A 17,083-nucleotide genomic window follows, 5' to 3' on the forward strand; every position below is an offset into this window, starting at 1 on the left:
AACAAAGAATATAAAAATAATTGACTTGAATATTCAATACAAGGAGGCAGAAAATATTGTTAGGAAAGGTGTTAGAAGAATTTAACAGTGACAAACATGAGTGAAGAATTAGAAAACAGAAGACTGATAGAACTAACAAATAAAACAAAAAGCAGTTTATTATATAAACTCATAAAATAAATTGACTTCTAGGTAACATAATAATAAAAAAGAAGAAATCACATGTAGAGAAACCTGTGTATTTGTCAAAAACAGTAGCATACACAAAACCAAGTGTGAAACCTAATGTAAACTCTGGAGTTGGTGAATAATAATGTATTAATATTGGTTCATTAGCTCTAACAAATGTAGCACATTATTTCAAGATGTTAATAGTAGGGGATTTGTTTGGGGGAAGGATATTTGGAAACTCTGTATATGCTCAATTTTTCTGTCAGCCTAAAACTCAAAAAATAGAGTGTGTTAACTTAAAAAAATAATAATAAGGAAATAACTACCTATTTATAAAATATTTGAAATAACATGACAATACTTTTATTCATTCTACAAAAATTATACATAACAATTGCAATCTAGGTGGAATTGCTAATTATTTTCCAGATAAATGACCAAAATTCAACCCTAAGATGTTAGAAACTTTAAATAGACCAGGGGTTATTGAATCAATCACATATTTGGAAGTTTTGTCCCCCAGAATGCGCTAGCTAGGTAAATGATATTGATCCTTTAGAAAAGAGAAATGCACTTAAACTGTCCCAAAGAATGAGGAAAAAAGGTAAATTTAAAATTTATTTTTACCCAGGCATCATGACATTAAGATCAAAACCAAGATTTCCCTCACAACCTAGTTCTGGATTAGCTTCAACATGTAACTGATCAGGACCACAAAGATTAGCATCCACACCCGGGTACCCATGATTTCAGAATGTACTAATGTCGACTGTAGAAAATCACAACAGTGCTATAAATAACTTTAATCAGATTAGCTTTGTGAAGGAAGATGATAAATTAGTTACAACAATAACTTTAAGTGGATGAGAACATTCATTGATCACATGCCCCTTTTCTAACAATTATAAAATATGATCACAGATCAGGGAATATTTGTTAGAAAGTGGACAAGTATCTGGACTATCCTTAATCTTGTGAAATAATTTGTTCCAAAACTGGAATAGGACCATTAACAAATGTGTGTGTGTGTGTGTGTGTGTGTGTGTGTGTGTGTTTTAACTACAAACTTATTATTTATACTCATAAAGTACAAAGACATTCAGGGACACCTGGGTGGGTCAGTCGATTAAGCTATAACTTCAGCTCAGGTCATGATCTCACTGGTTAGTGAGTTCAAGCCCTGTGCCGGGCTCTGTGCTGACAGCTCAGAGCCTGGGGTCTGCTTTGGATTCCGTGTCACCCTCTCTCACTGCCCCTACCCTGTTCACGCTCTGTCTCTTTCTCTCTCAAAAATAATAAATAAAACATTTAAAAAATTAGAAAAAAAAGACTCAGATTGGTTTTAAAAAATCTCCAAATATAAGGCACTGACCTAAAATGAAGTGACTAAACTAATAAAGAAATTAATATACAATAGGAATTTGATAGTAGAAATAATTTTTTTCTGCAATCAGTCATATAACATATAATTAGTTATTCCTTTAAATTTTGGTAGAATTTATGTATAAAGGATTCTGTTTCTTCCTCTCTTTTTTAAGTTTTATTTATCTAATCATGGTTTCTATTTCTTCTTGGGAAAATTTTGGCATTTTGTATCTTTCTAGCATTTTTCCATTTTGTTTGGTTTTCAAACATATTACCTGGTCCATAATCCTTCTTTATTTTTTGTTAAAATGTCTGTCTTAACAAGTTATAAGAAGTTTTAAATAAGGACTTCTTTCACAGTAAATATTACTGCCTTTGGGGGCTACTGGTTCCGACAAATTATAAAAACCTTTCCCAGCAAAAATTGCCAAAAATTTCAAATAATCCCTTGTAAAGTCTTTCTGAGCTGGGATTGAAAGATGAAAGAGCAAATCCACAGGGTGAGGATATTGACTAATGTAAGTCTTTGCTCAGTTAAATATTCGTGCAAAAATTTCTGGGGTAACACTTGAAGAACAGAAATAGATTCCATAGTTTTTGCAAGTATTGAAATAAATAAATGGATTTAAAGATGTGATTAATCAAAAAAAATAGAAAACAGAAAAAGCAGGAAAAAGAAATATAAATGCACATATTAGATATGAGTTAAATTACATTAGCAGTTATGATCTGTATAAATGGACTAAACTCCAGCTAATAGTAAAAAATTATACACAGAATTTTAGGAAAAATATCCATATGATATATGCCATAGGCATGATTAAAGCAAAAGGAAAAAATTTTGAAGATGATATTATATAAAAAAGAAAATACTCCAGGAAAGTCTTTGGTTTCAATTTTATTAGATGAAGTCATTCTGAGGCATAAATTAATATAAGAGATAGCAAAAGGGAGGGTAACAATTTATTACTAGAAAGTTTGAAGTGAAATGTCATATTTTATGTATGATAAAATGATTTCAAAATACTTAAAAGTACTATAGGAAAACTTGAGATACTCATAATAATAGCAGAACATTTTAATGAACTTTTAAGAAATAGATGACTAAATCTATTTTTACAAATATCAGCAAGGATAGAAATATTCAAACAACACATTTAACCTTTATCTCATAGCTACCTATCCTTTCTATATTCATTTTATTTTTTTTAATGTTTTACTTATTTTTAAGACAGAGACAGAGCATGAGCAGGGGAGGGGCAGAGAGGGAGAGGGAGACACAGAATCCATGGCAGGCGCCAGGGTCGGAGCTGTCAGCACAGAGCCCTATGCGGGGCTCAAACTCACAAACCAGGAGATCATGACCTGAGCCAAAGTCGGAAGCTTAACTGACCTAGCCGCCCAGGCACCCCTATCCTTTCTATATTCAAAAGCTGGAAAATATACATCAAGGACATACTATATTTTTTAAACGTGACTGAAAAAAAATGTTTAACCTAAAATTCAACTTGAGAAGTTAGAAAAACTGCAGAATAAGCCCAAAAAGAAATAGAAAGAAGGAAATAATATACATAAATATAGTAACTATTTCTGAAAAGAAGATAATGAGTAAAAAAACTAATAGGTGATGCTTCAAGATGATCAATAAAATTGAAAAGTATCTCAAAATGGATGAAGAAAAGAGATAAATATCTTAAACCATATAATGTATTAATGAATAAATAGGATAATATACTACTAATGAATAAATAACAGATATTGAAAGATAATTCAATAATATAATAAAATATTTGTCCAAAATAAATAGAAGTTAGAAGAAATGCATACATTGCTTGAAAAATATAAATTCCCAAAATTATTCAAAAAGAAATAGGAACTTTGAATTAACCTATTAACTTTGAAGAAACTTAATAGTTTAAAGCCTTTCCACTAAGCAAACATGGGGGCAGGAATTTATTACAGGTGAACTATATCAAATATTCCAGAAATAGCTAATTATAACCTTATACAAACTCAGAGAATAGAAGAATCATCTTTTAATAGTTCTGTGAAGTGTGATAAACTGAATTCTAAAATGGCTTCCCAAAGATCCCGTGCTCTAATCCTTGGAAACTATGAGATGTAATTAAGGTTACTAATTACTTGACCTTAAATGGGTATGCTATTTTGAATTATTTAGATGAGCCCATGAAATCACATCAGCTCTTAACAGCAGAAGAGAAAGTCTGAAATAAAGTACTAGGAGGGTTCTATTCCAGAGCCTCCAGATAAAAGCCCACACTGGCTAACACATTGATTTTAGTCCAGTGAAAACCAGAGCAGAGAATTCCACCCCATTATTCCAAATTTCTGTTTTACAGAACTGTGAGATAATAAATTTATATTGTTTTAAGTTCTGTGTCCATGCCCACATTCAGGCAGAGCCATGAGAAAATTATAAATAAAAAATGGAGGACTCTTGTCCTTGAGGGTTGCTTCTCTGAGTGTGGATTTCCCTTTCTAATCTGCCTGATTTTGTTTATTTTTCAGAGTCTTCATATACTTTTTGTAGTTTATCCAGCGTTTTTCATTATGATTAGTGGAAAACACAGGTTATAGTTGGTTTAGTCCATTTGGTCAGAACTGAAAACTATTCTGTCTGTTCTTATTAAAGGACTGTCAGACCTTTTCATTTGATTCTTTATGTATTTTACTTTCTCTTCAGTGTTTCTCATAACTTTATTTCTCTAAATTGCAAATTCTGGTTAATTTATTCAAATGTATCTTATGATCATGAATTTCCTCTTTGGCTGAATTAAATACTTTTTAACCTATTCTTTAGGTTTGGAGTATCAACAATAGTGTTTTGCATTTCTATAGATTCATTTAATGATCTTTTAACTGCCTGATTATACCTGATTTTCCTCTAATCTTTGTGATTCAATCTTTTGTTTATTTAAATACTTCTTATTTTTTGTTCTATAGTCTATAGTTGTAAACTTCAATATATGCAATATGTGAGAGTAAATCTGTTATTTAATATTCCTCTTCTGACTCTACTTGTGGTGGCTTGTCTCTTTTTGTGGTTGGTGGTTTTTAATTATGAGTTTCTTGGATGATCTGATCTATGAGAAATCTTTTTTTAAAGTTTATTTACTTTTTTGAGTGATTTCTACACCCAACATGGGGCTCAAACTCGCCACCCCAAGATCAACAGTCACATGTGCCACACCGACTGAGCCAGCAGGTGTCCCAGAAATCTTAATCCTAAATTGAGGGTCTTTGCTTCTGACAGGATCTAGGGAATGCCACCAATCTGGGATGACTGTACAGCTCCCAAAATGTACAGCTCCTCAATATGAGATAAAAATATTTGTTCAATGATTTCACCATTGCCCGAGGCTCAGCCTCTAGTTCAATGTTAATAGCAGCTTCCAAACTCATGGAATCTTGCTTTCAAATCTACTCATTGCTCCCAACCTCAGCCCCAGATCACTGATTTGTGTGAATGTATGTGTGTGTGTGTGTGTGTGTGTGTGTGTGTGTATGTGAGTGTGCTCTTTTTATTTTGTTTGTTTTCTCAAGAGGGGTGGATAGTTTTCTGTGAAGAAATTCAGCAATCCATTGAAATATAATGTATCATATCAAGGACCTAATTGTTCCATTACAAAGCGGTCCCTCTGAGCAATTTGTCTGTCATTTTGCCAAAAGTTAAATTTTAACCAACTCCTCTCTATCTCCCAGTATTTTTCATGTGTCATTCCTTCTCTTGTTTCCTTTGTCTTTTGAATTTATAATTATTTTATTTTATTTCCTTTATGTTCATTTAACAACTGCTCTAGTGGAGCAGTGATAAATGAAAAAAAAAATCATTCTGCAATTTTGAACCAGAAGGTTTTCTTTTTCATATAATTTTTAGAAGTTGTACCAATACATACACACACACACACAATTGTATATGGTTCCTATTAACATAACTTTAACTGATGAGTACTTCCTGTCATTAAAATTATTCAAAAACATAATACTAAAATAGCGCAAACTCTAGAGAATCTGAAGTCTTATTTTGGCTATTTAAGTTTTTTCCCCCACTAAGTAGGATTTACTACAATGAACACTATGAATATCTTTGAACAATAATCTTTGTGCTTATCACTGATGGATTTTTATTACATAATTCTCAATTACTTTTAAAAGTGGTTTAAAAAATCCATATTTCTATCAACAGATTATAGTAATAGCTCTTTCTCTATATTCTCCCTTGCATTTCTATTATTAAAAAAATTCCCAGTCTGGTTACCAGCATAATATATAAGTATAATGTGTGTCTTTACTGTATACTTATTATTTTATATTTAATTGCTTATGTTTCAAAAATTTTCTGAGCTTTGTTCATTTTCGTATAAATCATTCCTTTACATGATTAGAAATTTTCCCAATTTTAGTTTCTTAACCTTGTATATTAATATACTGTAATTAGAAATGTATATATTATTACAAATAATGAATTTTTAAAAGCAAAAAACTTCTTTGTGGAAATATTATTCAACCACCATTAAAATTTAAAATTTCATTTAGCATCTGTTTTATGCAGTAAAAACCTACAAATAAAAGTTATTTTTGCTGCCTTTGGTCTTGTAAAACAAATGAAGGACTAAACATAACAATAAAGTATACATATCTAAATCATTATGAGACACAGAGAAATGAACACCCAACTCAGACCTGGACTCTAAGAAAACCTTTAAGCAAAATAGGACATTTATTTTTTCTGAGTTTATAGAATTTATTGCAGACCAGCTGAGGATTGAAAACTAATCTGAAGATAATACTTATTTTGAGAAGCAAACATAAAACCAGCTGCATACAACTTTCACACCATCAGTTCATATATGTTCACTGAGCCATACAATAAAAAATGGGAATAAACATTCAAGTCAATATAATTATACTTGATTTTTCTTAACCTAATACATGTGTTAAGTATTGTTGCTCAGAGCCTATTATTCCTGTGAGCAATTGTAGAAAACCACTCTGTTTCAGCCACATAAGAGATAAAAGAATAACTCATCCTAGAAATAATAATAATAATAATAATAATAATAATAAACTTTCCTGAAGCTGATAGCTCAATCATAGAATATAATGTTGAGTACTTAATAGAAGTGATTTCAGATCTAATTCAGCTATTTAAGGGGTTTATGTTTGGACATTTAAGTGTGTATATAAACACGCTCATACATGTGTTGTACAATAAATCTCTTCTAATAACTAATTTGTCTTCCTCAGCATCTGCTTTCTCCAGGGGAACAATTTCCAAGAATTGTGCTAAGTAGGTTTTGTTTCCTGTTCCTTTCAGGGGAAGCTCTGATTCTGGTCTCTTTATTGTTTACAATCTCAGTAGTGCCACAGAGCAGCACTGAATAGCTGTGGCTGTGAATGTGCATCCCATGTAATCTCAGGTACGTAGTAAAAATATTATTACCGCAGAACAATACCCAAACTCAGCCCAATCCTTGCCCACTTGCATTCAGTCAGGATAATTTTACAAAATGTACTCTTAATAGAACTTGGTTAGGCACAGGTTTTAAAAAGCACTAAAAGCAGAAAGTACTTTAGAAAAAGGCATTCCTTGCCTTACAGTGACTTCTAATTTTAAAAATCAAAGAACTAGCAAGAACATTCTGAACCAAAGGTTGTATCCTCTTACTCTGAGTCCATGTTGGTCACACACATACATGCAAATATCACCCACACACCAGAGCCAGAAAGGGATTTCTGACAGGAGTATTCATTCCGCCAATAAATGTTTTGAGTATCTTCAAGGTAATGGGAGGTTTGGTGTTTAACTATTTAACAAGGCAGACACAGTCCCAAAAGTCATGGCAATTCAGATTTGTGAGCTAGACAGGCAACAAACAAAACAAACAGAAAGAGAGTAATCACAAATCAGGACATATGACATAAAGAAAGTGAACAATTTTCTATGATAGTAAGTATAGGGAGAACTAGTTGAGATATAACTGAGAGAGACAACTATTTAGAGAGATGGCACAATAAAGAGGGGAGGGAGGAGGAGTGATCTAAGTAATAACATGTATAAAGGCCCTGGGGGTGAGTATAGGAACTAAAAGAAGAACAGAAAAGAGTACAGCTGACACATGGCGATCACAGGGAAATGGGAAAAAAAAGAGAGAGAGAAAGAAATAAGATTGGGAAATTAGTTTTTACTCTAATGGAGGTGGGGAGCAAGGTGTGCTTTGTAGGCCTCTATAGGAGCGTATATTCTATTCTAAACATAAGGGAGAGCCATTGAGAAATTTAAAGCAGAGAAATAAAATGATCAGTTTTATTTTAAAAATATCAGTGTGATCACTATGTGGAAATAAACTGATTAAAGTTTGGCAATTATGAAAAATGGGTCAGAAATGATGGGTTACACTAGAATTCAGTAATAGATATAGACAGAAATGGACAGATTTGAAAGATATTTTGAAGGCATTAATGTACAGGTATTGTGAATTAAGTTAAGTATGAGGATTCTGTGGGAATAATTGAGAATGAGCCCAAGCTCCTAGTTTGAGAAACTATAGAAATGGTATTGTCATTCTTGGAAAAGAATAGACTTGAGAGAAAAATATTTAAAGAAGGGATTAAAGATAAGAAATAAAAAGTTTGATTCTGGATGTCTTATATTTAAGATATCTGTAACACATCTAAATTGAACTGTTTTGTTAATAAGAGGTTATACGGATAGTGAGTCCAAAAGAGAGGGTGGGACTATAGGTATGAAACAGTATCTGAAGGCACGATAATGAATGTGATCATTAAGGTAGAATTTTTTTAATTTTTTAAATTTTTTTCTATATTTTTGAGAGAGAGAGAGACAGAGTGTTGGTGGGGGAAGGGCAGAGGGAGACACACACACAGAATCCAAAGCAGGCTCCAGACTCTGAACTGTCAGCACAGAACCCAACTCAGGGCTTGAACTCGTGAACTGTGATATCACGACCTGAGCTGAAGTCGGACGCTTAACTGGCTGAGCCACCCAGGCGCCCTAAGGTAGAATTTAAATTAGAGAAGAATGTTCCATCTTTGGATGGAAAATTTTCCCAGCTGTGTCAAAAGCTGTTGACAAGTGTCCATTGCATTTTATATGAGGGAGATCACTGATGATCTTGACAACAGCAGTTTCAGTGGACAAATGGCACAAGCCAGTTATAAGTGGGTTAAGGTTGAGGAGTGAATAGGAGGTCAATAAATGGATTCACTGTGTAGACAACTCTTGAGAAGTTTGTTCTGTGAATGGTGAAACAAGAAAACAGTGGTGGGAATCAAGACAGCGTTTTATTTTAAAAGCAGAAAATACTAAAGCACATTTATAAGCTGCTTGTAAAGTTCTAGTTTATCTAGTGGTATCAGTGTTGCAGGAAAGAGGATGAAGGACTAATGAGCCAAGTTTTTTAAAAAGTGAGGGGATAGAAATCAGAGCATGCATGGAAAAAATGGATCTTTTTCAGTAGAGAGAAATCCTTCATCCAAAAAAAGAGGAAGTAGGATCACATAGGGCAGCATCCAAAAGATAGGCAAATTAAACATGGTGAATTTTAAGAAATTCTGAAAGCAACATTGACAAAATGTATTGGTCACTGTTAAAAATCAACTTGGACAAGATGAGCAAACAGAAGTTGATTTTATTCTAATACTGTTGCCAGTGATAGAGGAGAAAGCACAGACCAAATGAGGACGCTCATGTTCTCAGAGACAAAAAGGGCAGAGTTTTTGGGATTTGAGGTGAGGGAACCATAAGCCATCTGCACTTCCTAAGTAGCTTTACCCCCAAGAAAAAGTAAACTTCCTCCTCTGTTGGTAGGGTCCTACATAGAATAGAAGTTGGGGTGTTATCTTCCTTGATTTTATTTCAAAAGGATGGCTCCCAGGTCTTTGAGAAAGACGTTCCTGGCTTCTATAAGTGGCAAGAACTTTTTAAGAAGACTTATATCTCAAAGGGACAGAGGAAGGATTCACAATTACAAGTTTTCTAAAGTAAATGTTCAAGAAAAGGGAAGTTGGAACCTAGAGGCAGGAAAGAAACTGGGTAAAGTTTTGTCAAGGTGAGGGGAATGTTAAGGTTGTCTTGGTCTCCAAGTAGAAATGTCTGGACATCTAAAATTAAACACCATATGTATTGGTAGTCAGATATTTTAACTGTTTTTCTTTCAAGTCATTGTTTTTCTCACTAATAAGGTGATATGGAGGGAAACATATGTAAATTGAATGCATGACCCATGATATAAATTCTTTTTAAGTTTCTTTTTTTTGAAAGAGAGAGAGAGAGAGAGAGAGAGAGAACATGCACAAGCAGGGGAGGGTCAGAGAGAGAGAGAAGGAGACACAGAATCCAAAGCAGGCTCCAGACTCTGAGCTGTCAGCACAGAGCCCAACATGGAGTTTGAGTCCATGAACGATGCAATCATCACCTGAGCCGAAGCCAGACACTAACCGACTGAGCCACACAGGCACCCCCATGATATAAATTCTAATGGCACCCTCCGAAGATTTTTTGGCAGATTGTATGTTTGCGTTTGCAAGATTGTATTATAACTATGTGTACATGTCTATCCCTTCTCCTGCAGGGTAACTCCTGGTCCTTTAGCATGTTCTGCTTTGTCTCACCAGTTCTCAGCAGGGTGCTTGGTATGTAGTAGATAATGTTAAAACAACCTTCATTTTGTGAGTCCATTGACACATACACTCACTTGCCATACCAGCCCAAGTCTTTTGCTTTTTTCTGGGGTGGATTCTCATAACCAGGAGGCCATACACTTTCAACTCCCTTTTCAGACTTTATCCCCAGCACTCTATTGGTCTCAAGCTGAGCTCCATTTTCCCTGCCTGAATGTGCCATTCTCATTAATATGTGGCCCCAGAAAAATATTTCCAGACAGGATGGCTGAAGAGGTGATCCTTTCCTACTCACCACCCATGCCCAATATGAATGCAAGTGCTATGACCTGCGGCCAGGACCTGTTGTCATGGAGCTTCATCTCTTGCCAAGACTTCATTTCTTACCTGGAACAGCCACTTTTTGTGTCCTTATTTGTTCATAGCATTGTTAAACATTTGGGAATGATCTTATCTTTATTCTATAGATGTGGATATCAAATCAGAGAGAGATTAAGTAACTTCTCCAAGATCATTTTTAGAAAATGATAATGCTGGGATTCAAACCCAAGCAGTTTGGTACTAAAGCCTGGTTCTTAACCACTGTCATACCCTGCATCCCCATAACAAATGCGCTAGTTCAAGAAATGTACAATATGTGATTTAACAAGTTTGTAAATATTTACTTTTTAAATGCCAGTGAATCTCCAAGTGTTTTGGAAAACAAAACCAAAAACAAATAAAATGCTGACTATGCAGCTACTACAGATTACTTTTTTATGTAAGTCAAGGATCTTCTCTCATTGTCAACTCTTGTAAATAATCCATTTAATATTCTTTAATTTTAAACATCATTTTACATATATTGATGTACATCATAGGAAACTAATATAATCTTTCTAATTAAAATTCATAGGTTTCTTGACCTAGTAAAGCAAGTAGGAAACAATGTGTTACTAATGAATAAAAACTTTATGTAGCTTTCAGAGAGAAGTATAGGATAGGAGCCTTTCACAGGCCAATAAAAAAAAAATCACCAAATTTACTATTACCAAATATCAGGTTTTGCAGGATTTAAGTCATATTTGTTTAAATATTTCTTTTTTAATTAAAATATGATAACCAAGAGAGAAGGATAGACAGAAAAAGGCACTTTAAACTTCACATTTTCAACTTTAACATAGTGATTACTGCCAGTGGACCCTAGGAAACTAAGGCGTCATCACCCAGTGACTTGGCATCTGTTTGTTTTCCATGTTTCAAAAGAATATGCATTTTGTGTTTAAATATAAATTTATTTACTAATAAAACCAAATTGTGCCATTGTAAAAAAATAAAAATAAAAAATAAATAGTTCTTTTGCTTTCTAGTTTAGAGCCAGACTTTGCAAATGTCTGTTAAAAGCCTAGGATCACTACATCAGAGTGAAATACCAACCATTAACGACAGCTAGAGTCACTCTTCAGTCAGGAACAAATGGATCATGGACAAAGAGATTGGCACAATCTTCATTTTCTTTTCCTTTTATTGACCTCCTCAAAATGAAAAGCCCTCCTGAAAACAGGTGGTCCTGAAAATCTGTAGATAATTAAGCAAAATGAGGCTTGTTGACAGCTTGGCATGAATAGTGAATCTTTAATTACATTTTAATGACAACTCCTATTATTTTACATAACTATGTTAGGTGGTGTAACATGAGATTAATCTGCTAATGCAGATTTTGAATTGTTTTTCTCAACATTTAGAAAACTGTGAGTAATAAAAACATGTTTAGTGATTCAATGGTTTGTAGAGATCCCTTTTTTATATGTAGCATATCTTATCATTTTTGTTATCATATATATATATATATAGCCTTGCATAATTATTAAAAATATCATTACCTTATATCAAGGATACCTAAATTGGAAGAGTGTGTTCTGGCTAAGATGGTACCTAAAATCACTTCTAGTGGAATCCTCTGTAACATTAGGTAGTCACATTATTTTTTAGCAAAACACAAATTACAAAGACCTTTAAAAGTCTCTTTAAAGACTAAATTTATTTGACATTATTGGTTAAAGAGTTTTAGTTCTGCAATAACTTCAACAAGAGTTATAATTAGCGTTTGCATTTTTTATGCTTAATGCGTTAAACTGCTAATAAACTTATTTATTTTGAATTCCATGTAAATTATTCTAAGCAGCTTATATAGATGAAGTTGAATCCAAGCTTTTCCCAAAGTGATTTCAACCATCTGTGAAAATATTGTACCATATCATGGCCCTCATTTATCCTAATTAGGTCTTATGTAATAAATCATCTTTTTGTCCAGTCAAAGTGCTCTGATTTTTTTCAAACACGTCATACATTCCAAGGCATTGAAATAAATATAATTTAATAGGTTATATTTTTAATAGGATAGCTTTAAACATTAAGAAATAATATAAATCTGTGTTCCCTTTTTTGGGTAAATTGTGAGGATCTACTACTTAGTATTTTAGTTCAAGGGAAGGGCAGATTTGGAAAATACAAATCCATTTGGTACTTAGCAAAACGGGCTGCACTTCATTTTTTTTTTCTGGTTCTGACAATGTATAAATTGATGCAAATCAGCTAATTGCTATTCCAAGAGAGAAGATGGGCACATCAAAGTGCACGGGTTTAAAATGGAGCTCAGGACTTGTCCTCTAAACATGGTACCTCATTAAAACTCCATCTTGGTTTAATCATACCACCATCAACCCTTTGTTCATACCTGAAACTTGACTAATCCATCTCCCTTGCCCTAAATCCTGTCCACTACCAAGGCTTGTTGATTCTATCTCCTAAATACATCTTAATTATATTCATTCTTATCTATTTCCACTAGCCGCTATTATGCCCAAACATTGCATTTCTCTTCCCTTATTTACACTTACCTGTCTCTAGGCCATTCTCTATCCTATAGGCAACATCACTCTACAAACTATTAAGTTTATGAGGGGACTGGATGGCTTAGTTGGTTGAGCATCTGACTTGATTTGGGGTCAGGTCATGATCTCAACTCAGGTCATGATCTCACCATTTGAGGTATAGAGACCCACAACTAGATCTGAGCTGACAGCATGCTGACAGCATGGAACCTACTTGATATTCTCTCCCACTGTCTCTCCCCACCCATCTCTTTCTTAAAATAAATACACTTAAAAAAGAAAACAATTAAGTTTATGATACAATTCCTTTGGAATAAGGTGTAGATTAAAAAAATAGATAAAACTAAGCATATATTACCCCCATAACCAAGAAATTCCAATCCTAGATATTTACTTAAGAGTAATGAAAAATGTATATTTTACTAAAATCCTTGTATAAGACTGTCCATGATAACTTTATTTATAATAGCCAAATTGGAAATGGCTCAGGTAGCCTACAAGAGTGTTATATATTGATACAACAAACTACTACTCAAAAGTTAAAAAAAAAAAAAAAACTGATCAGCTCAGCATGTCTGAATCTCAAAAATGTCATGCTAATTGAAGGAAGCCTTACATGGAGCATATTCTTGGATTCTATTTATCTGAAATTCTAGAATAGGCAGGACTAATCCATGGTAAAAAAAATAAAAATCAGAATACTAGCTGCCAATGAGAAGGGGAGAGTGGGAACAGGAATTGACTGCAAAGGAGCATACAGCAATTTTCTGGGTGATAGAAATGTACTATATCTTTTTTTATTGACATTTCACATATGACATTATACTAGATTTATGTGTACAGTGTAATGATTTGATATTTGTATATACTGAAAAATGATCACCTTAATAAGTCTAGTTAATATCTATCAACTATATAGTTACAATTTTTTGAACTCAGATCATTTCATAGGGGTTGCAGTTTAGGTTTATGCATTTGTCAATGCTCGTAGAAAGGATATCACTTGTGTTTTTCACAGTTCTTTTTTCTTACCTTAAGAAATAGAAATAATCTTAGTAAATCTTGAACCCTAATTAAATGATATGCATGCTACAGATCTCTTTGTACTTGATGATGGCTGATTTGTGACCCGGTATGGGATCTATTTTGGAGAATGTTCCATAGTCACTCTAAAAGATGTATATCCTGTTGCTTTAGGGTGAAATGTTCTGAATATATCTGTTAAGTCCATCTGGTCCAGTGTGTCATTCAAAGCCATTGTTTCCGTGTTGATTATCTGCTTAGCTGATCTATCAATTTCTGTAAGTGGTGTGTCAAAGTTCCCTGCTATTATGGTATTATTATCACTGAGTTTAAAGAAACTCATAAAGATGTTTGTGATTAATTGATTTATATATTTGGGTTTCTCCATGTTGGGGCATAAATATTTACAATTGTTAGATCTTATTGGAGATAGAAGGCCCCTTAATTATGATATAATGCCCTTCTTCATCTCTTGTTACAGTCTTTGGTTTAAAATCTAGTTTGTCAGATATAAATATGACTACTCTGGCTTTCTTTTGATGTCCATTAGCATGATATATGGTTCTCCATTCCCATAGTTTCAATCTGCAGGTGTCTGATTTTTGGGGGTTTTTTTTGTTGTTTTGTATTGTTTTTTGTTGTTTTTATTTTGTTTTTTGTTTTTTGTTTTGCCTTCCCAGTTTCTTTTTTTTTTTTTTTAATTTACATCCAAGTTGGCAAATAGTGAAATAATGCTTTCAGGAGTATAATCCAGTGATTTTTCCCCTACATATAACACCCAGTGCTCATCCCAACAAGTGTCCTCCTTAATACCCCTTGCGCATTTAGCTCATCCCTCCACCCACAATCCCTCCAGCAACCCTCAGTTTATTCTCTGTATTTAACAGTCTCTTGTGTTTTGCCCCCCCTTCCTGCTTTTATATTATTTTTGCTTCCCTTTGCTTATGTTTATCTCTTTTGTATCTTAAATTTAACATGAGTGAAGTTGTATGATATTTGTCTTTCTTTGAATAATTTCACTTACCATAATACACTCTAGTTCCATCTACATTGTTGCAAAAAGATTTCATTCTTTTTGATCACCGAGTAATCCTCCATTCTATATATATATACACCACATCTTCTCTCTCCATTCATCTGTTGATGAAGATTTGTGCTCTTTCCATACTTTGGCTATTGTTGATACCATTGCTGTAAACATTGGGGTGTCTGTGCCCCTTCAAACAGCACACCTGTATCCTTTGGATAAACACCTAGTAGCAATCTGCAGGTGTCTTTGGGTCTAAAATAAGTCTGTTGTAGGCAGCATACATATTGGGTCTTGTTTTTTTTCTTGCATTTACCCATTCTGACCCCTATGTCTTTTGACTGGAGCCTTTAGTCCATTTACATTTAGAATAATTATTGAAAGATATGAATTTAGTGCCATTGTGTTACCTGTAGAGTTGTTTTTTCTGGTGGTTTTCTCTGGTCTTTTCTAGTCTTTGTTGCTTTTGGTCTGTTTTGTTTTGTTTTGTCCACTAAGAGTCCCCCTTAGGCATGCCTGGGTGGCTCAGTCAGTTGAACATTCGACTTTGGCCCAGGTCATGATCTCACTGGTCATGAGTTTGAGCCCTGCATCAGGCTCTGTTCTGACAGCACAGAGCCTGCTTCAGATCCTCTGTCTCTATCTCTCTATGTCCACATTGCTTGCTCTCTTTCTCTCTTTCTCCCTCTCAAAAATAAATAAACATTAGGGGCGCCTGGGTGGTTCACTCGGTTAAGTGTCTGATTTTGACTCAGGTCATGATCTCACAGTCTGTGAGTTCGAGCCCCGCGTCGGGCTCTGTGCTGACAGCTCAGAGCCTGGAGCCTGTTTCAGATTCTGTGTCTCCCTCTCTCTCTGACCCTCCCCTGTTCATGCTCTGTCTCTCTCTGTCTCAAAAATAAATGTTAAAAAATTAAATAAATAAATGAATAAATAAACATTAAAAAAAGAGTCCCCCTTAAAATTTCTTACACTGCTGGTTTAGTGGTCATGAACTCCTTTAGTTTTTGTTTGTCTAAGAAACTCTTTATCTCACCTTCTATTCTAATTGCTGGATAAAGAATTCTTGGCTGCATATTTTTCTGATTCAGAACACTGAATATATCCTGCCACTCCTTTCTGGCCTGCCAAGGTTCTGTGAACACATCTTCTGCAAACCTGATCTGTCTTCCCTTATAGGTTAAGGACACTTTTTCAATTGCCGCTTTCATGATTCTTTTCTTGCTTGTATATTTTGTGAATTTAACTATGATATGCCTTGGTGATAGTCGGGCTTTGTTGAATCTAATGGGAGTTCTCTGTGCTTCTTGGATTTTGATGTCTGTGTCCTTCCCCAGATTAGGAAAGGTTTCAGCTATAATTTTCTCACACAAACCTTCTGCCGCTTTTCCTCTCTCTTCATCTTCTGGGATTCCTGTGATATGAATGTTATTCCTCTTTAATAAGTCACTGAGTTCTCTAAGTCTTGTATCATGATCTTTTACCTTTATTTTTCTCTTTTTTCTGCTTCATTATTTTCCATAATTTTATCTTCTATATCACTGATTCATTGCTCTGTTTTGTCCATCCTTGCTGTCATGGCATCCATTCGAGATTGCATCTTGGCTATAGTATTTTTAATTTCAGCCTGACTAGATTTTACTTCTTTTATCTCTGCAGAAAGGGATTGTCTGGTGTCTTCTATGCTTTTTTTCAACCCCAGCTACTATTCATCTTACTATGGTTTTAAATTCTAGTTCAGACATCTTACTTTTATCTGTGGTGATTAATCCCTGGTCATTATTTCTTCCTGTTCTTTCTTTTGGGGTGAATTCTTCCATCTTGTCATTTTGGAGGAAGAAAAAAATTAATAAAATAAAATTAAAAAAATTAAAAACAAAACAAAGCCAAAAAATCAAATAAAGGAAGCTAGATCCTAGGTGGAATTCTGTCTGCTTGTTGGGAGAACCTTGATAGAAAA

General features: G+C 34.0%; 1 long non-coding RNA gene across 2 annotated transcripts in view; it reads left to right on the plus strand.

Moving 5' to 3' along the window:
* The window catches only part of LOC122236432, a 67,053-nt gene that overhangs the window by 45,814 nt on the left and 4,156 nt on the right, over positions 1 to 17,083 (plus strand). The window contains exons 3-5 of one of the 2 annotated variants that reach the window (XR_006214485.1): positions 6,875 to 6,977; positions 10,152 to 10,212; positions 11,550 to 11,669. This is a non-coding gene — a long non-coding RNA (uncharacterized LOC122236432). Of the gene's footprint in view, positions 1 to 6,874; positions 6,978 to 10,151; positions 10,213 to 11,549; positions 11,670 to 17,083 lie in introns of those variants that run through there. The other variant, XR_006214484.1, reaches the window with a different exon arrangement.

The sequence above is a fragment of the Panthera tigris genome, chromosome A2 (genome assembly GCF_018350195.1).
Source record: "Panthera tigris isolate Pti1 chromosome A2, P.tigris_Pti1_mat1.1, whole genome shotgun sequence".
NCBI lineage: Eukaryota > Metazoa > Chordata > Mammalia > Carnivora > Felidae > Panthera > Panthera tigris.